This window comes from Hypanus sabinus, chromosome X2 (genome assembly GCF_030144855.1).
Source record: "Hypanus sabinus isolate sHypSab1 chromosome X2, sHypSab1.hap1, whole genome shotgun sequence".
Lineage (NCBI taxonomy): Eukaryota > Metazoa > Chordata > Chondrichthyes > Myliobatiformes > Dasyatidae > Hypanus > Hypanus sabinus.
This window is the reverse complement of record NC_082739.1, coordinates 27,803,438-27,827,486: the sequence shown is the minus strand read 5'-3', so window position 1 is coordinate 27,827,486 and position 24,049 is coordinate 27,803,438. Positions and strand designations below refer to the sequence as shown.

General features: G+C 44.5%; 1 protein-coding gene across 1 annotated transcript in view; it reads left to right on the top strand.

Annotated features, from left to right (window-relative positions):
• Positions 1–7,173: 7,173 nt before the first annotated feature.
• Positions 7,174–24,049, top strand: part of LOC132385055 (zinc finger protein 385B-like) — a 53,825-nt gene continuing 36,949 nt past the window's right edge. Inside the window, exon 1 of the mRNA XM_059956756.1 lies at positions 7,174–7,228. The gene's annotated coding sequence lies outside the window, so the exon portion shown is untranslated. The remainder of the gene's footprint in view (positions 7,229–24,049) is intronic.

Below are 24,049 nucleotides of genomic sequence, written 5' to 3'. Positions count from 1 at the left end.
GTCTGCATTAAATTCCATCTGCCATTTTTCCATCTGATGCAGATCCCTCTGCAAGCCGTGATAGCCTTCCTCACTGTCCACTATACCCCTAATCTCAGTGTCATCCACAGATTTGCTGATCCAGTTAACCACATTATCATCCAGATCATTGATATGGATAACAAACAGCAATTTATTACAGTGCAGTCATTGAACAGTCCTACAGTATACCCAGGCACTGCACTCTCCACCATACACTTGGACACTGGACAGCTTTTACCCAGCTGTTATAAGACCATTAAGTGGTTTCCTAGTATAAGATTGACTCTTGGCCTGACAATCTACCTTGTTATAATCTTAAAATTTATTGTATGCCTGCATTGCACTTGCTCTGTACCTACTGAATTGTTACTGTTTTTCTTTGCTCCACCTCTGTGCACCGTGTAATGATCTGATCCATATGAACAATGTGCAAGACAAACTTTTCACTGGATCTTGGTACATGTGACAATAATGAACCAATTCCAGTACCAGTACACCTGGAAACTGAAGACCCCCACAGTACACCCAGACAGTGCACTCTCCACATTACGTCCACATGCTGCACATCTAGTAACTGGACTGTTCAATGTTACACAACAGACACTGGTTACAGCCTCACTGTAAATCTATAGATGACCTACTACACAGTCAATCCCCAGTTGCTGTAGTACCCCAGCCAAACATGATATTGCTTCCCATCAATCTACAGATGGAGATCCACAATACACAAGACATTACGTGCTCTGCCAAACATATGACCTGCAGGATCTCCACCAATATGCCCACAATCCCAACTTGGAAGTAAATTGCCAGTCATTCGTTGTTGCTGGGTCTGAATCTAGGAACTCTCTCTGCAGCACCACAGTGGGAGTATCTTCACCGAAGGGCTGCAGTAGTTCAAGAAGATGGCTTCACACTGCTGTCTGTGATGGGCAATGTCTGTCAGTCACAGCAACAATGGCAGCAAAATGGGAATAAATAAAATATGGTGCACATTGACACATTGTTTTAACCATATAACAATTACAGCACGGAAACGGGCCATCTCGGCCCTTCTAGTCCATGCCGAACGCTTACTGTCACCTAGTCCCACTGACCCGCACTCAGCCCATAACCCTCCATTCCTTTCCTGTCCATATACCTATCCAATTTTGTGCATTCATATGAAGAGCTTTCAATTTTGTCTTTAATATTTTTGCTGATTGACTCTAATTGGAGGTGTACTTTGATGCCCTGTTCCTTTCTGGGTATTGTCCATCCTTCCATTACCCTGTGTTATTAGAGAGTCATTCAGCACAGAAGTGGCCTTTCTCCCACCCTGTTAGTGCCCATCACTGGGTACTTTTTTGTACCAAATTATTGCGTGCAGGGATGCAGCGGCTTCTCTGACGCCCAGTAATAGTAATAGTTTTAAATTCTTAGGTAGTGTTTCAAAGCTTCTTGTTAGGGATTTCAGTCAACCAAAGCTCTGTGAATACCACTGGTCTCAGACACAATTACTTTTAATCCACTGGCAGCAGAGTTAATAGCAATGCTCGGCAGACTAGTGATTCTATGGACACCAGGCCCAGCAACAGTGACTCAGCGAAGGAAGCAACAGACACGAGCAGTGTGAGAGGAAGCAGAAACACATCAAGAGAGTTGGGATACTAGCTAGGCTGAGAGCTAGCTTGACTAGTTGGGTGGTACCATCACTTTTCCTGACCAACATCTGCTTGCCAGATAATAAAATAGACTTACTGAGACTGATAATAAAATGAGGAACTACTACATGCTGATTTTCACAAAAATGTGGCTAAACAACATGCCTGACTTGGTGTTTTAACTCAACGGGATGACTGTTCTACATGGTAGGAACCCTTGCTGGAGAAATCCAAAGGAGGTGGACTCTGTGTGCACATTAACAAAGGTTGGTGTACAATCTCATCTGTAGATAGCAGTCACTGTTTTGTGGCAATTGAATATCTTGTAATTAAATTCTGATCACATTACCAGTGCAGAGAGTTTACTGTTTTGTTCATAACTGCTATCTACACGCCATCCCCCCCCCCCCCAAATGTAAATGCCAAAGACACACTGGGAGAGCTTTACAGTATAATCAGCTCTCTATAAAACAAAGTCTGGATGGTCTTTTCATAATTGTAGGAGACTTCAATCATGTTAACCTGCAGGACATTTTACCCAAATTTCATCAACATGTCACATGGCCACTAGGATTATGTTTATGCAAACAGACATGATACTTACAAAGTTACCCCATGCTCTCTTCTTGGCCTCTCTGATCACCCAAAAGGACTATCGCTATATGGCCTAATGATGCAACCTCTGCTTCAGGACTGTTTTAAACAGACTAACTGGAAGATATTCAAGGATGTCACCACAAACAGAGAAGGCACAGGCCTTGAAAAATATGCTTCATCTGTAAGATGTCATAGATAAGTACAGCGCAGAAACAGGCCCTTCAGCCCATCTAGTCCATGTTGAACCATTTAAACAGCCTACTCCCATCAACTTGCACCCAGACCATAGTCCTTTGTACCTCTGCCATCCATGTACCTATCCAAACTTCTCTTAAATGTTGAAATCAAGCTGCCATGCACCACTTCAACTGGCAGCTCATGCCACACTGTCACAACCCCTGAGTGAAGAGGTTTCCCCCCATGTTCCCCTTAAGCTTTTCACCTTTCACCCTTAACCCATGACCTCTAGTTGTAGTCCCACCCAACCTCAATGTAAATGCCTGCCTCTCAATCTTCTACTTTCTCAGAAATAAAGATCTAACCTGTTCAATCTTTCCATGTAACTCAGATCCTCCAGACCCAGCGATATCTTTGTAAATTTTCTCTGTACTCTTTCAACCTTATTTACATCTTTCCTGTCAGTAGGTGACCAAAACTGCACACAGTACTCCAAATTAGGCCTCACCGCTGTCTTATACAAATTCAACATAATATAACAAGTGTGTAGACGACATTGGTACCTCAAGAATTTTCATCACATGGCTGAGCCAGAAGCCCCAGCAGAACACAGAGGTGCACTCCCAACTAAAAGCCTGGGATGCTGCCTTCAGCTCTGGTGATAGAACAGCTCTCAGAGCAGCCAGGAGAAACCTCATCTAAGGTATCAAGAGGCCAAAGACCGCCTACGCACAAAAAATCCAGTAACATCTGTCGGATGATGATCCCTGCTGTATGTCGCTGGGCATCTAGGACATTACTGACTACTTAAGGAAAAAGAGCATCAACTGTACCAGCGATGCCTCCCTCCCTGATGGTTTTAAAACTTTTATACACACTTGGATGCATGCAATGTAATGGTGGCTATGAAAGCAACCCCCTCTCCCAGTTGAGCAGCCACTGTCTGTAACAGCAGCAGATGTGAAAAGGACTCTGCAGAGAGTCAACCCCCGTAAGGCAGCCGGGCCAAGCAACATCTCAGGCCCAGTACTCAGGGAGTGTGCACACCAGCTCATCTCATGTCTTCATGGACATCTTAAAGACTTCACACTTCCAGGCTACTGTCCGCATGTGCTTCAAATCAGCCACCATCATCCCTGTACCAAAGAGCTCTACACTTTTGGACTAAACAACTTAAACCCAGTGCCACTGACACCAATTATCATGAAGTGCTTTGAACAACAGGTAATGACACACATCAAAAACTCCATTCCTGCCACACTGGACACTCACCAATATGCTTATCGATAGAACTGCTCTCCGACAGAATCCATAACACCTGGCCTGACACATGTAGAAAACAAGGACACTTATGTCAGAATGCTTTTTCTGGGTTTCAGTTCGGCATTCAATACTATTGTCCCACAAACTCCTTGGGGAACAAACTCCTACTCCTCGGTCTAAGTACACTACTGGCAACAGTCCAACAGGGTTGGACTTCCTAACCAACAGACCTCAGATAGTCAGGTTGCACAACTGCTCCTCCTTCCCATCATCATCAACATGGGTGACCCCTCCATCTGTAAAAAAAACTTGTCTTATAAGCCTTCTTTAAAATTTCTCTCTCTCCTTTGCCCTCTAGTGTTTGACATTGACATTGCCACTCTAGGGAAAAATACTCTGCTGTATCTATGTCTCTCTTTATTTGATAAACTTTTATCGGGTTGCCCTTCAGCCCCCAGAGAAAACAACCCAAGATTGTCTAACTCCGTCTTGTAACTAAAACTCTAGTCTACTCTGGTGAATCTGTTTTACAACCTCTCCAAAGCCTCTACACCTTTCCTGTAATGGGATAACCAGAATTAAACACAATACTCCAAATGTGGCATATCAGCATTTTATACAGATGCAACATGACTTCCAGACTTTTATGCTCAACACCCCACCCAAAGAAGGCCACCTTCTCTACCACCCTATCTGCTTGTGTCTCCACAGTCAGAGAGCTATGAACTTGTACCTCAAGATCCCTCTGTACGTTGGTAGAGAGTCCTGCCATTTACTGTATATATTTCTCTTTGATTCGACCATCCAAAGTGCAACACCTCACACTTGTAGGGAAGCTTTTGGAAAATCATTCTATGTGAAAAGATGTTCTTCAGCCCATGAATTCACCATGGCTGGCAAGCAGCTGGCTACACTAATAGCCTTCCTATTGTCCTGATAGTCTTGACAACTGTTATTCTTAAGGATCTCGACCCAAAATGTCAACTGCATTTTGTGTGTGTGTTGCTCAATGTCTCCAGCATCTACAGTATCTCTTGTGCCCCCTAGATTCTATCACTCATTCCACATTAAGGACAATGTATAGTGGCCAATTAACCTGTCGAGTCAGGCAGCATTGGGCCAGGGGTGGAAACTGAAACACCCAGAGGAAGCAGGCACAATAACGTAGAATATTCTGAGCTCAGTGTGCAACCACCAGCACCAGCAGCTTGCTTTGTCAGACGGTGATCCTGTCTGTCTAATTTGCTTGGGTGTTTTGAAGAAGTAGCAATATAGTGATGAGGGTAGTGAGTTTGGTAGCTACAGAGACGTCAGTGAAACCTTTGATAAGGTCTTTCCAAAAGGTGAGAGGACCTGGGATTCAAGACAGTTTGGCAAATTGGATCTTAAATTGTCTCGGCAATAGGAGAGAGGGTGGAGAGTTGTTTTAGTGATCAGAAGCTGTGACCAGGTATCAGTGTTGGTGTGGTGAGCTACATATACCTGTCTGGACATGCCCCCCCCCCCTGCTGACTGCTCCTGTGGCTCTTCCCACAGACCCCGGTATAAAGGCGATGGAGGTCTGAGCCCAGCCCTCATTCTCCAGGATGTAGTATGGTGGTCAACCACTGCTTGTTCCTTCTTCCAGTCAATAAAAGCCGATATCTCGCCTTCACGTCTCAGAGAGAGTTATTGATGGTGCATCAATTTTATTGACTGGAAGTCTTAAAACATGGAAAGCGTTTTACGTCCGGAAAGATTGGATTTGGACCCCCAAGACCCTGAAGCAGTTCTTGCCTTTGAACTCTGGCTTGCATGCTTCCAATCATACTTGGAGGAGGTTCGTGCCAACTGAAGGCCACATTTCCCTATCTGGATAACATCACCATCTGTGGTTACGACTGGCCGGATCACAATGCCATCCTCCAATGATTTTTCCAAGTGGCCGAAGGCCTGAACCTTACTTATAACAGGGACAAATGTGTGTTCAGAACCACCCGACTCACTATCCTTGGATATGTCGTGGAAAACGGGGTCATTGGCCCTGATCCTGACCGTATGTTAGAACTCCCTCTTCCCACCACTCTCAAAGCCCTCAGACGGTGCCTGGGCTTCTTTTCCTATTACGCCCAATGGGTCCCCCATTACGCAGACAAGGCCCGCCCCCTGGTCAAGTCTACCACTTTTCCCCTCTCTGCTGAGGCCTGTGCAGCCTTCAGCTGCATTAAAGGGGACATTATCAAAGCAACGATGCATGTGGTGGACGAGACCATTCCCTTCCAAGTAGAGAGTGATGCCTCCGATTTCGCGCTTGCTGCTACCCTCAATCAGGCAGGCAGGCCAGTAGCATTCTTTTCTCGTATCCTTCAAGGCTCTGAAATTTGGCACTCCGCGGTGGAGAAAGAAGCCCAGGCCATAGTGGAAGCTATTAGGCACTGGAGGCACTATCTCGCTGGCAAAAGGTTCACCTTGCTGACCGACCAGCGCTCGGTTGCGTTCATGTTCAGCAACCAACAGCGGGACAAAATCACAAATGATAAAATTTTGCGGTGGAGAATAGAACTCCACCTACAACTATGATACCCTGTACCGGCCTGGAAGGCTCAATGAGCCCCCTGATGCCCTATCCCGGGGAGCGTGTGCTAGCGCACAGCTGGACCAGCTATACACCCTCCATGCACAACTTTGCCTTCCGGGGGTCACCCGATTTTACCATTTTGTGAAAGCCCGGAACCTGCCGTACTCCCTGGAGGACATCAGGACGATGACCAGGGACTGCCAAGTCTGCGCTGAGTGCAAACTGCACTTCTACCGTCCTGAAATGGCGCAACTTATCAAGGCCACCCGCCCCTTTGAGCGACTGAGTGTTGACTTTAAGGCCCCCCTTCCCTCCACTGACCACAATGTCTACTTTCTCAATATTATTGACGAGTACTCGCGGTTCCCCTTTGCCATCCCTTGCCCCGACACCACTACCACGTCCGTCATAAAAGCCCTGCGCCAGCTCTTCACTCTGTTTGGATATCCCTGCTATATCCACAGTGATAGAGGGTCCTCCTTTATGAGTGATGAGCTGCACCAGTACCTGCTGGCTAGGGGCATTGCTACTAGTCGGACCACGAGTTATAATCCCCGGGGAAATGGACAGGTGGAGAGGGAGAATGCCACAGTGTGGAAGGCCACACTTTTAGCCCTTAAGTCAAAAGGGTTGCCGGTCTCTCGATGGCAGTAGGTCCTCCCTGAGGCACTCCACTCTATCCCTGTTATGTACGTCCACCAATGCCACCCCTCACGAACGCCTATTCTCTTTTCCCAGGAAGTCTGCCACTGGGACCACCCTACCAGCTTGGCTGACATCCCCAGGGCCAGTGCTGCTCCGGAAACATGTGAGGAGCAATAAATACTCCCCGCTGGTCGAGAGGGTTCACCTTCTACATGCGAACCCCCAGTATGGCTACGTGGTCTTACCTGATGGGCGGGAGGACACGGTCTCCGTCCGCGACCTGGCGCCCGCAGGAGCAGCAGATCACTACCCCGAACACTTCACGGTAACTATGAACCCTGTACCCGAGATGACACCGCACACACCAAGCCCTACACAGACTCCTCATGACACTCCTATTCCGGGCGTCTCGTACGCGTATATACCAGGCGCCTCGCACACGCGTGAGGGATCACTGACGACTAGTGGGCTGACATCTCCAGTCAGGCCGGAACCAGCACAACCTCCGTCTCTGATGCGATCACCACTGGCACCTGTGCAATCACAGCCGGTGCTACGTAGATCGCAATGACAGATTCGACCACCTGATAGACTTAACCTGTAAATATACTTGTAAGAAATTTTGCCACATGGGGACTCTCCTTTAAAACAAAGTGGGGGGGGGGGTGAATGTGGTGAACTACATATTCCTGTCTGGACACGCCCCCCCCACCCCCGCTGACTGCTCCTGTGGCTCCTCCCACTGACCCCGGTATAAAGGCGATTGAGGCCTGAGCCTGGCCTCTCAGTCTCCAGGATGTAGTATGGTGGTCAACCACTGCTTGTTCCTTCTTCCAGTCAATAAAAGCCGATATCTCGCCTTTACGTCTCAGAGAGATGGTGCATCAGCTGGGACTTTTTTACTTCTTATATACAGTGTATTAATGACTTGGGTGTGAATATATGAGGTGTGATAAATGCAGTACGTTTTCAATGACTCAAAAATCAGAGGTGTTGTTGATAGAATAGTCTTAAAACTACAGAACAGCACTGTTCACCTGGGAATTTGAAATAGCAAAATCTAAATTGTAAACTGAGTGGAAAATGGAGATGGAACTTAATCCTGATTAAGTGTGTTACATGATATACTTTGCAAGGACTAATGAAGGCAGGGCATGCATTATGAATGGTTAGGGTCCTGTGAGAATGGGAGAACAGAGAGACTTAGTGTATAATTCCATACATTCCAAAAGGTGGCAGCAGAAGTAGATACAGTTGTGAGGAAGATACCTGAGGTGCTTATTTTCTTTAGCTAAGACATGTCATGGAGATCATGGTGCAGGTTGTTTAAACTTTGGCTAGGCAGCAGTTGGAATATTTCATAGTCGCAGAACAGTACATCACAGAAACAGGCCCTTTATCCCCCACCTGACTATTTTCCCATCCATATCAATCAAATTTTCCCAGAGTAGTTCTGTATCTTTATTTAATATCGAGCATAGAATATAGAGTATTGCAACCTTTTAGCCTAAGATTAATTTAGCCCTTCCCTCCCATATAGCCATTGAGCCATCAAGCATTAAAACACAGGAACAGGCCCCTTTGTCCATAACTCTGTAAGTTCTATCCAGTGTTGTCCTCCCAAAGTGCAACACCTCACAATTATCTGCATTAAATTCCATCTGCCATTTTCGGCACATTTTTCCAGCTGCTCCAGATTCCTCGCAAGCATTGATAGCCTTCCTTGCTATCCCTTATGCCCTCAATCTCGGTGTCATCTGCAAAATTGCTTAACAACGGCCAAGGATGTTTTATATATCTCTGTCAGGTACCCTGCAATTTCTGAACTAGCCTGCTACAAGGTCTGAGGGGACACCTTGTCAGGCCTTGGGGATTTAGCTACCCTAACTTGCCTCAAAACAGCAAGAACCTCCACTTCTGTAATCTGTATATGGCTAATAACCTCACAGCTATTTTGTCTCAGTTTTATAGACTATACATCTGTCTCCTGAGTAAATACAGATACAAAATATTCCATTTAAGAATTTCCCCATCTCTTTCCGCTCCACATATGGAATTAACATTCTGATCTTCCAGAGGACCAAGTTTGAACCTTGCAATCCTTTTTCTCTTAACATATCTGTAGAATTCTTTGGGATTCTTCTTCACCTGGCCTGCTCGAGCCACCTCATGCCTTCTTTTAGCTCTCATGGTACCTTCTTTAATGGTCATTTGCATTTCTTATACTGCTGAAGTGCCTCATTAGTTCCTACCTACCCATACCTGCCATGCACCTCCTTCTTCTTAACCAGTGCCTCAATATCCCTGGAAAACCAAGATTCCCTAATCTTATTATCCTTGCCTTTTATTGTGGTACATTAATGTGTCCACACCTCTCTTATTCCTGAGTTTCACCCATATAGCCTCACTGATGAGCTCTTCAGTCTGTCCTGTCTCAGCATTGCCATGACATTTTCCCTGACTATTAATGTCACATCTTCCCTTTAATCTTTCCCACTCTATCATGTCTAAAACAATGAAGCTTTGGAACACTGAGCTGCCAGTCCTGCCCCTCCTGCAACCAAGTCTCACTAATGACCACAATGTCATAATTCCACATGTTTATCCATGTCCTAAGCACATCCGCCTTTCCTACAATACTCTTGCATTGAAATATGAACAACTCAGAACATTATTCGCACTATGCTCAACCCTTTGATTGCTGACTTTGTATGCAGGCTTAACAACAACTTCTCCCACACCCACTCTACTATCTGCTCTGCTGTTCTGGTTCCCATCCCCCTGCAACTCTAATTTAACCCCCCCCCCCCAACCACCACCCCTGCAGCACTAGCAAACCTTCCTACAAGGATATTAGCTCCCCCCTCTCCCCACTCCCCAGTTCAGGTGTAAACCATCCCGTCTGTACAGGTCCAACCTTCCCTGAAAAAGTGCCCAATGATCCAAAAATCCGAAGCCCTCCCTCATGCACCATCTCCTTAGCCATGTGTAAAATGGTATTATCTTCCTATGTCTGGTCTCACTAGCAGATAGCAAGGATAGCATTCAGGAGATCACAACCCTGGAGGACCTGTCCTTTAACTTAGCCCCCAACTCCCTGACTCACTTTGCAGGACCTTGTAACCCTTTTTGCCTATGTCATTGGTATTGACATGAACCACAACCTCTGGCTACTCACCCTCCCACGTAAGAATGCTATGGACTTGATCTGAGGGGTCCCTGACCCTAGCACTTGGAAGGCGACATACCATTCAGGAATCTCGTTCACTTCCACAGAACCTCCCGTCCATTCCCCTAACCCCTCCACTCCCCTAACTGCTCCTCTCCACTCCCCACCTTCCCTGCTGAGTCACAGAGTCAGACTCAGTGCCAGAAATGCTAGGTTGTCCAACTCCCAAAGGCACAGCAATCTCTTCCCTCATTTCTTGTAAAAACAATGCCCCAAGGACAACACAATTTATGAAAAACTATACATAAATAACGACAAACAATGTGCAAAAGAAGACAAATTGGACAAAATAATATATATATAATATTGAGAACATGAGTCATTGAAAGTGAATCTGTAGGATGTGGAATTAGTTCAGAGTTGTGATGAGTGAAGATATCCATGCTGGTTCATGATGATTGTAGGATAATGACTTTTCCTGAAGCTGGCTGTGTGGGACCTAATGCTCCTGTATCTCCTACCTAATTGTAGTAGTGAGAAGGGAGCATGGTCTGGATGGTAGAGGTCTCTGATGATTTAAGTTGTTCTCACAAACATGAAGGTCCCTCTCATTGGTGAATACTGAGGCACAATATTCATTAAGAACCTCACCTACCTCCTCTGACTTCAGGCACATGCTTCCCCTTCTTTTCCTGAATGGCCCTCCTGTTCTTTACATACATGAAGAATCCATTTATGCTTTTCTTAATGTTACTCGCTAAGGCATTCTGGTGATCCCTTCTATCTCACCTCAGTCCATTCTTAAGCTCCTTCATGATACTGTGTAGCTCTGTACAGCCCTGTCTGATCCTTGCTTCCAGAACCTTAAGTATGCTTCTTTCTTCTTCATGACCAGATGTTCCATATTTCTTGTCAATCATGGTTCCTTCACCCTACCATCCTTTCCCTGCCTCAACGGGACAAACCTATCTAGAACTCTGTGCAAATACTCCCTAAATAGTCTGCACATTTCTGTCGTGCATTTCCCTGAGTGCATCTATTCCCAATTTACGCTGCCAAGTTCTTGCCTAATGTCATCATAATTTCCTCCTCCCGCAATGAACCACTTTCCCATTTCATCTGCTCCTATCCCTCTCCAAGGCTATGGTAAGGATCAGGGAGTTGTGGCACTGTTTTTCAAATGCTCACCCACCAAGAGATCTGACACCTGACCGGGTTATTGTGAGGACCAAATCCAGAGTGGCCACTTTTCTAGCCTGCCTGTCTACATATTGTATCAGGAATTCTTACAAATTCCGCTCCACCTAAACCTTTTCCACTAAGTAGGTGCCAATGAATATTTGGGAAGTTGAAAATCACCCCTGACAACCCTGTTTTATTTGCACCTTTCCAAAATCTGCCTCCCGATCTGTTCCTCTGTGTCTCTGTTGCTATTGATGGATCTATATATTATTCCCAATAGAGTGATTGATCCCTTCCTGTTTCTGACTTCCACCTGCACTCAGTGAACGATTCCTCCAGGAGGTTCTCACTTTCTGCAGCTGTGATACTATCCCTGATTGGCAATGCCACTCCCTTCCTCTTTTACCTCCCTTCCTGTTCCTTTTGAAACATCGAAACCCCGGAACATCCAGTAGCCATTCCTGCCCTTGTGATAGCCAGATCTCTGTAATGGCCCCAATGTCACAGTTCCATGCACTGAATCCATACTCTAAGTTCATTACCATTGTTCCTGATACTTTTGCATTAAAGTAGACACACCTCAACACATCCAACTAACTGTAATTTTGCCCTGTCAACTTCCTATCCTTTCTCACAGTCCCTCTACATGTGGCATGTCTATACATCAACTGTCCGTTTCTCTAACCCATCACTCTGGTTCGCATCCCCTACCAAACTAGTTTAAACACACCCCAACAACTCTAGCAAATCTGCCCACAGGGATATTGGTCCCCCTCATGTACAGGTGCAGCTGTCTTTTTTTTGTACAAGTCATTCCTTCCCCAGAAAAAATCCAAAAGTTCCACAAATCTGAACCCCTGCCTCCTGCACCAGTTCCTCAGCCACACTAATTTATCCTATTCTCACCCTCATTGGCATGTGGAAGAGGCAGCAATCCAGAGAGTACTACCTTTGAAGTCCAGCTTTTCAGCTTCTGAGCTAACTGCCTATATTCTCTCTTTAGGATCTCATCACTTTTCTTACCTATGCCATTGGTACTGTTGAGACTGTGATTGAAGTCACCAAAGAGACACTGATGCTAGTGATATATTAGAGGCCGATGTCAGGCTGTCTTTCAAGAGGGTGATCCTTCGCAAGACGAGGCCCCGATGGAGTACCTGGTAGGGCTCTGAAAACCTGTGCCAACCAGCTGGCGGGGGTTTTCAAAGACATTTTCAATCTCTCATTGCTAAAGCTGGAAATTCCTACCTGCTTTAAAAGGCAACAAAAGTGCCCAGGAAGAGCAAGGTGAGCTGCTTTAATGACTATCATCCAGTAGCACTCACATCTGTGGTGAAGAAGTGCTTTGAGAGGTTGGTTATGGCTAGAATCAACTCTTACCTCAGCAAGAACCTGGACCCACTGCAGTTTGCCTATTGCCACAATAGATCCATGGCAGACGCGATCTCATTGGCTCTCCACGTGGCCTTGGATCACTTGGGCAATATAAAGATCTATGTCAGGATGCTGTTTATTGACTACAGCTCAGTATTTAATACCATCATTTCTACATTCTGATGGAAAAGCTCCAGAATCTGGGCCTCTGTACCTCCCTCTGCAACTGAATCCTCAACTTCTTAACCAGAAGACCACAATCTGTGTGGATTGGTAATAACATCTCCACCTCACTGACAATCACCACTGGTGCACCTCAGGAGTGTGTGCTTAGCCCACTGCTCTACTCTCTCTATACCCATGACTGTGTGGCTAGGCATAGCTCAAATACCATCTATAAACTTGCTGACGATGCAACCATTGTTTTCAGAATCTAAGATGGTGACAAAAGAGCATACAGGAATGAAATACACCAGTTAGTTGAGTGGTGTTGCAGTAACAACCTTGCACTCAACATCAGTAAGACCGAAGAACTGATTGTGGTTAAGATGAGGGAACACACGCCAGTCCTCATAGGGGGATCAGAAGTGGAACGAGTGAACTATTTCAAGTTCCTGGGTGTCAAGATCTCTGAAGTCTTAACCTGGACCCGACATTGATTGCAGCTATAAAGAAGGCACGACAGTGGCTATGTTTCATTAGGAGTTTGAGGACATTTGGTATGTCATCAAAAACACTTGCAAATTTCTTCATACTGTAAACAGCATTCTAGTTGGCTGCACCACCGTCTGGTATGGGGGGAGAGGTGTTACTGCACAGGATCGAAGTACACTGCAGAGAGTTGTAAAATTAGTCACCTGCATCAAGAACACTAGCCTCTGTAGTATCCAGGACATCATTGGAAAATAAGTTCATCTGCCATTTCTTTGTCTCCCTCCTTACCTCACCAGCATTATTTTTCCAGTGATCCAATATTAATTCTCACCTCCCTTTTACTCTTCATATAACTGAAAAAACTTCTGGTATCCTGCTTTATATTATTGGCTCGATTCCCTCATATTTCATCTTCTCCCTTTTTATAGCTTTTTAAGTTGTGTTTTGTTGGATTTTAGCAGCTTCCCACTCACTTTTGCTACCTTATATACCCTTTCCTTTGCTTTTATGCAATCATTAACTTACCTTGTCAGCCATGGTTACCTACCCCTGCCATTTGGGAACAACTTCTGTGGGACATATCTATCCTGCGCCTTGTGAACTGTTCCCAGAAACTTCAGCCATTTCTGCTGTGCCATCATCCCCACCAGTATCCTCCTCCAATTCACCTGGGTGAGCTCCTCTCTCATGCCCCTGTCATTTTGACCATAACTGCTGGTACAGTGCATAGTAAAAATGAGACAATATTTTTCAGGACCATGTTGTTACATGACACAGTACAAAAACTAGACTGAACTACGTAATAAAAAAAACCACAGAGAAAGCTACACTAGACTACAGACCTACACTGGACTGCACAAAGTGCACAAAAACAGTGCAGGCATTACAATAAATAATAAACAGGACAGTAGGGCAAGGTGTCAGTCCAGGCTTCAGGTATTGAGGACTCTGATAAAGAGCCTTTTCCTGAGCAGGCTCAAGCACAAGCAGCTCTAAGAAGCCACCTCACAGGCATTCAACTAACTCCCTCTCTTGCGATCCAACACCAACCTGATTTTCCCAAACCCCCTGCAATTTGAAGTCCCCTATTGCAATTATGATATTACCCTTATTACATGTCTTTTCCAGCTTCCTTCACTCCCACATCTTGACCACTATTTGGAGGCCTATATATGATTCCCATAATAGTTTTTTTTACCTTTGCAGTTTCTGTAACCCCACCCACAAAGAGTGAACATTCTGTGACCTTGTGCTACCTCTTCTCAAGATGTAATTCCATCTCTTACCAATAGAGCCACACCACTGCCTATGCCTTCCTTTCAATACAAAGTAAACTCCAACTATGGCTTTGATGTTAAACTCCAACTATGGCTTTCCTTCAACCACGACTTAGTGATGCCCACAACATACCGACCAATCTCTAATTGTCCCACAAGTTCGGCCACCTTATTCACCCTTTTGAATTTTGCCTCTGTGGTATGTACCCAATCATTGGCTAGTCCTTCCTTACATTCATGTTACATCCATCATCTGCTTTTAAGCCTGCTGGCTCATCCTCAGCTCTATCATACTGGTTCCCATCTCCCTGCCATATTAATTTAAACCATTCCCAACAGCTCTAGTAAACCTGCCCTTAAGAATATAGGTCCCCCTCAGATTCAAGTGTATTCTGTCCCTTTTGACAGTTCCCACCTGCCCCAGAGGAGGCCCCAATTACCAGAAATCTGAATTCCTGTCCCCTACTCCAATTCTTCAGCCATGCATTTATTTGCCACCTCATTCTATTCTTATCCTCACTGTTGTGTGGCACAGGCAGCAATCCTGAGATTACTACCCTTGAGGTCCTGCTTCTCAGCTTCCTTCCTAACTCCCTGTATTCTTTTTTCAGGACCTCCTCCCTTTTTCTATCTATGTCATTGGTACCAACATGTACCACAATTTCTGGCTGCTGACCCTCCCTTTTCTGGATATTGTGGATGTGTTCAGAAATATCACGGACCCTGGCACCTGGGAGGCAAACTACCATCCATGCATCTTTTTCAAGCTCCAATTCCTTAACACAGTCTCTAAGGAGCTGTATCTTGATGCACCTGGTGCAGATGTGGTAATCGGGGAGGCTGGTATTCTGGAAATCCCACATCAGACACCCAAAACAGAACACTGGCCCTGTAGACATACCCCCTATTCTCTCAAGAGTTAAATATAAAAAAGACTCCCATCTGGCATTCTCTTTCACATCCACAGAATCTCCTTTGTTTTTCCTATTTAAGCATCTGCCAAAATGTTCTTTTCATGTAGTGGCTGCAACAGATTCCATCAGCTCTTCTGACAGTGAGTTCCAGATATCAAGTGTATAAAAAACAAGGTTGTCCTCCAATAACCTTTAAATGTTTATGAAAATGATTCTGAGATTGAAAGGTTTGTCATTTGAGGAGCATTTGATGGCTCTGGGCTTCTTCTCACTGGAACTCAGAAGAAGGAGGGGTGATCTCATTGAAAGCTATCGAATGTTGAAACGCCTTGATAGAGTGGCCATGCAGAGGATGTTTCCAATGGTGGGAGAGTCTAAGACCAGAGGACACAGCCTCAGAATAGAGGGATATCCTTTTAGAATGGAAATGAGGAGGAATTTCTTTAGCCAGAGAGTGGTGAATCTGTGGAATTCATTGCCAGAGGTGGCTGTGGAGGTCAAGTCATTGGGTATATTTAAGGCAGAGGTTGATAAGTTCATGATTAGTTAGAGCATGAAGGGATATAAGAAGAAGGCAGGAGATTGAGGCTAAGAGGGAAAATGGATCAATCATAATGAAATGGCAGAGCAGACTCAATGTGCCAAATGGTCAAATTCTGCTCCTAGATCTTACGGTCTTAAATGTCCTCCCTTTCACATTAAACCAATGCCCTCCTGGTTTTAGATACGGATACCATGGAATAAGGATTTGGACTATCTCCTCTATCTCTGTCTCTTATAATTTTACATATTTCTTTGAAATAACCTTACAGACTCCTGTGAAAAAGAGTCCAGTCTCTCCGCGTATCAAAATCCTTCTAATCCAGGTACCGTCCTGATGAACCTCCTCGGCACTCAGTCCAGCACAATCACATTTTATCTCGTCCATGCTGAACTATTCTGCCCAGACCCAGCAATACTGCACTCCTCTGTGTCCTACCGCTCACCATGTTATTCCTAACCCGGTTTGTCCTCCCAAAGTGCAGCACCTCATCTTTGTCTTTATTAAATTCCTTCCGACTCACTTTCAAGGACTCTATGCCACTCATTCTCAGTATCACTTTGTCTTCTTTTGCAAATTGGTTGTTTGTCAGTCTTTGTTTATGTACAGTATTTCATAAATTCTACTGGATTTCTTTATTTTACTGTAAATACCTGAAGGAAAATTAATCTCCAGGCAGTATACATATCTGTACTTTGATAATAAATTTACTTTGAACTTTGAATGACTTCTTTGTCTTAAGGATGTTTTGGGGCATTGTAAACCTTTGTTTCCCCATCCTGCAGGCAAAGTTGTGGGTTGTAGGAAGTGATCTGTCTGTGAGTACCTGTGGGGGAGTATTTGACTTTATGGTAGATGGAATTGAAATCTACTTGTGAAAGTAGGTGTGCAGCTGCTGAAATGAGCGGGTTTAAGTTTCTTCCCATCATCATTACATCCATTAAAACCATGCTCGCTGAGTTTACAATAGGGCTGGATAGCCAATTAGCACATAAACCATTGAACACAACACTGCCTCTGCTGAATTAATAATAGCTGGGATAATTCAATGTGCAATTTGATACAACAGGTGCAAAACAAATAGGTCTGAAGGTCAGATACCAAAATCCCTTGAGAGATCCCACTACACACACATACACACACATCAGTCCCTACAGTACTATTTACTATATTGTCTCTCTTCATTTGACCTGCCAGATGTATCATTTCACCGTTGTTCTGCCATGTGTCTGTCCATTCTGAAGAACAAGCACAGTCTTAATTTTGGCATCAGCTGCAAATTTTCATATTTCATCAGCACATCCATGTTCAGAATGTAAAATAACAAAAAGCAGTGGTCCTAGAGGTGGAACCATTGTCTAGGCTTGTCCTAGTCCAATTATGCAGCCATCACAGCAAAGAAAGCTTACCAATACCTTTAGTTCATCAGGAGGCTAAAGAAATTTGCCATGCGACTATTGACCCTCACCAGCTTTTATCAGTACACCATAGAAATCAACCTATCTGGCCAAAGGTGTAGTAACAGATGATTGGAGGGTGGCAAATGTTATTCCTTTGTCCAAGAATTGGAGTAGGAAAATCCCTGGGAATTATAGGCCAGTGTGGTTTCCTCAGTGGTGGACAAATTATTAGATAAGATTCTTAAAGAAAAGAATTATGAGCATTTGGAGAAGTTTGATTAAGGATAGTCAGCATAGCTTTGTGAGGGTCCGGTTGTGCCTCATGAGCCTGACTGAATTCTTTGAGGGTGTGACAGAACATATGGATGAAGACAGAGAGCGGATGTGCTGTAATTGGATTTTAGTAATGTGTTTGATAAGGTTCCCTATGGTAGGTTCATTCAGAAAGTCAGGAGGCGTGGGATCCAGGGAAACTTAGCTGTGTGGATACAGAGTTGGCATACTCATAGAAGTCGGAGGATAGTTGTAAATGGAGCATATTCTGCCTGGAGGTCAGTAACCAGTGGTGTTCCACAGGGATGTGTTCTGTGACCTTTGCTCTTAGCAACCTTTATAAGTGACTTGGATGAGGGAGGGAAAAGTTTTCAGATGACATGAATGTTAGTGATGTTGTGGATAGTTTAGGAGGTTGTAGTTTACAATGGGACATTGACAGAATGCAGGGCTGAGAAGTGGCAGATGGAGTTCAACTTGGAAAAGTATGAAGCAATTCATTTTGGAAGGTCAAATATGAAGGCACAATATAATGGCAGGATTCTTGGCAGTGCGGAGGAACATAAGGATCTTCAGGGACTTTGTTCATAGATCACTCAAAGTTGCTGCTCAAGTTAATAGGGTTGATAAGAAGATGTATGATGTGTCAGGGGATTGAGTTCAATAGCCATGAGGTAAATTTGCAGCTCTATAAAATCCTGGTTTGACCACATTTGGAATATTGTGTTTAGTTCTGGGAGATTGACCATGACACTGCCTGGACTAGAGAACACACCTTATGAGGATATGCTGGGCATGTTAGGTCTTTTGAGTGAAGAAAGATGAGAGGTGACTTGATAGAGATGTACAAGATGATAGATCAAATGGACAGCCAGAGATTCTTTTCCAGGACGAAAATGGCTAATACCAAGGAGCAATATTTTAAGGTGATTAGAAGAAAGTATAAGGGGGATGTACACAAGACTATAAGACCACAAGACATAGGAGCAGAATTAAGTTTTCCAGAGGTAAATTCTTTACACAGAGAGTGGTAGATGTGTGGAACATCCTGCCAGGGTGATGGCAGAGGCAGATATATTGTGGGCATTTACGAAGCTCTTAGATAAGCATATGGATGATAGAAAAATGGAGGACTATGTGAGAGGAAAGGATTATATTGATCTTAGAGTAGGTTAAACATTGTGGGCCAATAGGCCTGTACTGTACTGTTCTATGTTCTATGTTAAGTTCTCTTCTTAGCATGGCAGATGGGATTAGTTTGCTGAGCGATACAGTCGGCATGGACCAGATGGGCTGAATGCCCTGTTTCCAGGGTTGCACTCATCTAAAGTCACTTGCTATCTCAATTTCTTATTCAGGTAATGGTATTTAACAAATAAACAGATCAAGCTGGCCATTTACCAAGCACCGCCACTGGAAAATAACTTTGTTTACCACTGATGCAGGGTGAAAATGGAACTACAAGTTGAAGAAACTATAACAGCAGCTGTACATTTTGGAATGAGATGACTAATATTAGAAATTCCCTCCTTCCTAAATTGCTCAGCTTTGCACTGAGCAGAAGCTGCTTTTGTGGAAACTCTCCAATGTGTTGTCAGCACCTTCCAGGAGAAGCCATTTATACCCAATGTGAGTCACGCTTCCTGGAAGGCAATGCCTTTCTACCTAATTGTGGCCCATAGCCTCTTTCCTTCGTAGACTCATCCAACTTCCTTTAGAAAGGTTTGATTGTTTCCACTTCCAGCACTTTTGTCCACAGACAGTTCCAGATCAGCACCACTTACTGTGTAAGCAGTTCTGCTTCACACACCCGGTACCTCTAGCCTGTAGCCTCAAACCTGTAACGTAAACTGACAGAAGTTACATTTCTTTGTCTATCTTCTGTCAGAACCACTGACAACTCAATCAAATCTTCCCTTGAAGCGCTTTGCCATTAGGAATATAACTTGCAGGTTGAGTCTGTGGTGAGGAAGGCACATGCAATGTTAGCTTTCATTTTGAGAGGACTAGAATATAAAAGCAAGGATGTAATGTTGAGGCTTTATATGGCACTGGTGAGGCCTCACTTGGAGTACTGTCAGCAGATTTGGGCCCCTTACCTAAGAAAGGATGTGTTGACATTGGAGAGGGTTCAAAAGAGGTTCACAAAAACGATCCCGGGATTGAAAGCCTTGTTATATGAGGAGTGTTAGTTGGCTCTGGGCCCCTACTCACTGGAATTCAGAAGAATGAGAGGGGATCTCATTGATAACTGTCGAATGTTGAAAGGCCTCAAATAGAGTGGATCTGAAGAGGATGTTTTCTATGGTGGGGGAGTCGACGAACAGAGGACACAGCCTCAGCATAAAGACCCGTCCATTTAGAACAGAGATGAGGAGGAATTTCTTTAGCCAGAGAGTGGTGAATCTGTGGATTTTGTTGCAACAGGCAGCTGTGGAGGTCAAGTCACTGGGAATATTTAAGGCAGAGGTTGATAGATTCTTGATTGGTCAGAGCATAAAATGATAAGGGGAGAAGGCAGGAGAATGGGGTTCAGAGGGAAATGGATCAGCCATGATGAATTGACAGAGCAGACTTGATGGGCCAAATGGCTTAATTCTGCTCTTGTATCTTATGGTCTTATAACTCCAGATTCTCAGCCTAATCTTACAGCTAAAATCCCTCATTGCTGGGATCTTTCTCTGCATGCCATCAAGAAATTTTATTCTTGGCCAAACCAGGGCTTAATGAAGGCTCAGCTTCTCTGTTTTTGTACCCGGTATCCCGACATATTAATCCTAAGACTCCACATGCATTCTCTTAGAGTTCCTGCCATTTTCAGTGATGCCTGCATGTGAAATCCCAGGCTGCTCAGACCCTGTAAAATGCCTCTCCCCACCCCGTCAACATGAGTGATACAAGATGACGCTGAGGAATGGCGACTCTTTGCATGCAGCTCTGAAGGGAGTCATTAAATATTCCCATTTAGGACTACTGCAGCTGAAATTCACAGTCACAGCCATGGGTATTTCAGTAAGCAACATTGTTATAAGACTTTTAAAAAATCTATCAACCCTCAAAGACAGTGGATCCCAGACTGCAGACTTAGGTCACAAGTGCAGTTTCCCTTTAAGAAAATGGAATTGTGGAAAATGAACTGGTCCACAGGTACAATTGAAATGCAGAGGTCATAGAACCCTACTCTCGACTATCTTGCTGGTGAACATACCGTCTTTGCAAAATAAAATTGAAGACTTTTGAGCAAGATACTGGAAGAGCATCAGGGACTGCTGTGTATATTGCCTCACGGAAACGTGGCTCACCCCCACCATTTCAGGTGCAATGCCTGATAGCTTCATCATTCTCCGCAAAACAGGACAACTGAGTCTGTTAAAGGTAAAGGAGGTGGAGTATGCTTTATGATTAGCTCATCATGGTGCACAGACATGACGGTTCTGTCTCAGTCCTGCTCATTTGACCTGAACCATCTAGCGTCCATGTTATCTGCTGAGGGAGTTTCTCTCAATGGTCCAATTTAATATATCAGAATGTATACAGTATACAACATGAAATTCTTACTCTTTGCAGACATCCACGAAACAGAGGAAAAACTCCAAGGATGAAAGACAGGAAAACATCAGAACCCCACAAACACTCTCCTCTCTCCCACACACAAAAGCATCACATGCCCCCCCCCCCCCCCCACCATCCATCATCCTGGTAGCAGTGGTGTACATTTCACCTCTGGCCAACTTAATCAGTGGTCACAAAACAGTGCACCCAGATGTCTTCCCTGTCCTTGAGGGAGATTTCAACCAGGCCATTTTAAGGAAGTCTCTGAACAACTATCACTAACATATGGTACCTGTGGAACCCGAGGAGCCAACACACTTGACAACTGTTACAACACCATCAAAAATGCTTACCATGCCATTCCACACCCGCACTTCGGAAGGTCCGCTCACTTGGTTGTACTTCTACTTCCAGCGTACAAACAGAGTCTAGAGAAGGTATGGTCGAGGGAGATCACGGAGCACTGACAGGACTGCTTTGAGTTGGTGGACTGGACAATATTCAGGAATTTATCTTTGAATACGAATGAATACGCCATAGTTGTGACCAACTTCATCAAGACCTGTGTGGATGAGTGTGTACCTTTGAAAACAAGCCATACCTAAGCCAAAAGCTGTGGTTGAACCAGGAGATTCATAGTCTGCTGATGGCTTGTTCTGTGGTAGTCAAGATCAGTGATCCAGAACTATACAAGAAGTCTAGGAAGGCTATCTATGGAAGGCTATTTTAAAAGCAATGAAACAATTCTGATTTAAGTTGGAGACAGAATTAGACGCATATCAACTCTGGCAGGTTTGCAGGCCATTACTTCCTACAAGCCAAAATCTAGCATCGTGAATGGCTGTGATGCTTCACTCCCAGATGAGCACAATGCCTTTCATGCACGTTTTGAATGGGAGAATAAAACCATACCTGTGCAAATCCCTGCTGCATCTGGTGATCCTGTGATCTGTCTCAGAGGCTGATGCCAGAACATCTTTCAAGAGGGTGAACCCTCACAAGGTATCAGGCCCTGATGGTGTACCTCATAGGGCACCTGTGTCAACCAACCGGTGGGAGTGTTCAAGGTCATCATCAATCTCTCAGTGCTGCAGTTGGAGATTCCCAACTGCTTCAGGAGGGCACATTCATACCAGAGCCCAAGAAGAGCAGGGTGAGCTGCCTCAATGACTACTGCCCAATTGCCCAGTTCAATAAAAAACTGCTTTGAGAGGTTGGTCACGGCCAGAATCAGCTCTTGCCTAAGCAAGGACCTGGACCTGCTGTAATCTGCATATCATCACAATAGGTCTACAGTGAATGCAATCTCACTGGTTCTTCACTTGGCCTTGGATGACCTGGACAATAGCAATACCTATGACTGGCTGATATTTATTGATTCCAGCTCACTGTTCAACAGAATCATACCCTCAGTTCTAGTAACAAGCTCAAAAATTTGGGCTTCTGTACCTCCTCATCAGGTGACCACAATCAGTGTGGATTGGAAATAACATCTCTTCCTCGCTGACAATCAACACTGGTGCACCTCAGGGATGTGAGCTTAGCCCACTTTTCTACGCTCTCTAAACACACAACTATGTGGCTAGGCCCAGCCCAAATGCCATCTATAAATTTGCTGATTACAAAACTATTGTTGGTGGATACCTGTTGAGGACTAGTAGTCTAGTGTAGTTTCTTGTGTTGTTTTATGTAGTTCAGTGTAGTTTTTGTTCTGTTTCATGTAGCACCATGGTCCTGAAAAAACGTTGTCTCGTTTTTACTGTGTACTGTACCAGCAAGTTATGGTCGAAATGACAATAAAAAAAAGTGACTTGACTTGAGGTCGTCAATTGTATCTGGTGCTCCCAATATGGTCTCCTCTATTTTGGTGAGACCTGACGTAAATTGGGGTCCGTTTTATCAAGCACCTCCACTCCATCTACCAAAAGTGAAATTTCATCATGGCCAACCATTTTAATTTCTATTCCCATTCCCATTCCGACATTCTGGTCCATGGCCTCTTCCGTTGCCACGATTAAGCCAGTCTCAGGGTAGAGGAGCAACATGGTAGCGTCACGGTAGCAAAGTGGTTAGTACAATGCTTTGCAGTGCAGGCGACCCGGGTTCAATTCCAGCTGCTGCCTGTAAAGAGTTTGTACGTTCTCTCTGTGACCGTGTGAGTTTCCTCCAGGTACTCTGGTTTCCTCCCACAGTCCAAAGACATACCAGTTGCTAGGTTAATTGGTCATTATAAGTTGTTCCATGATCATGCTAGGATTAAATTGGGGGATTGCTCGGCAGCGTGACTCAAAGTGCTGGAAGGGCCTTTTCTGTATCTCAATAAATAAATAAACAAACACCTCATATTCCATTTAGATAGTCTTCAACCTCAACATTGATTACTCCTTCTGGTAATTTTTTTCTCGCTCCCCCTTCAGTCTTCTTCTCTTCCTCACTTTGGTCTTTTTATTCCTCTTGTCACCTGCCTACCACCTCCCCCTGGTGCTCCTTATTTTTCCCTGTCTTCCATGATCCACTCACCTCTCCTATCAGATACCTTCCTCTCCAGCCCTTTACCTTTCCCACCCACCTGGCTTCATCTATCACCTTCCAACTAGCCTCTTTCCCCACCCCTCCCCTTTTTACTTTGGCGTCTTCCTATTTTCCATTCCAGTCCTGAAGAAGGGTCTCATCCCAAAATGTTGACTGTTTATTCATTTCCATAGATGCTGCCTGACCTGCTGAGTTCGTCCAGCATTTTGTATCTGTTGCTTTGAATTTCCAGCACCTGTAGAAACACTTGTGTTTATTGTTGGCAGAATCTCAGATGC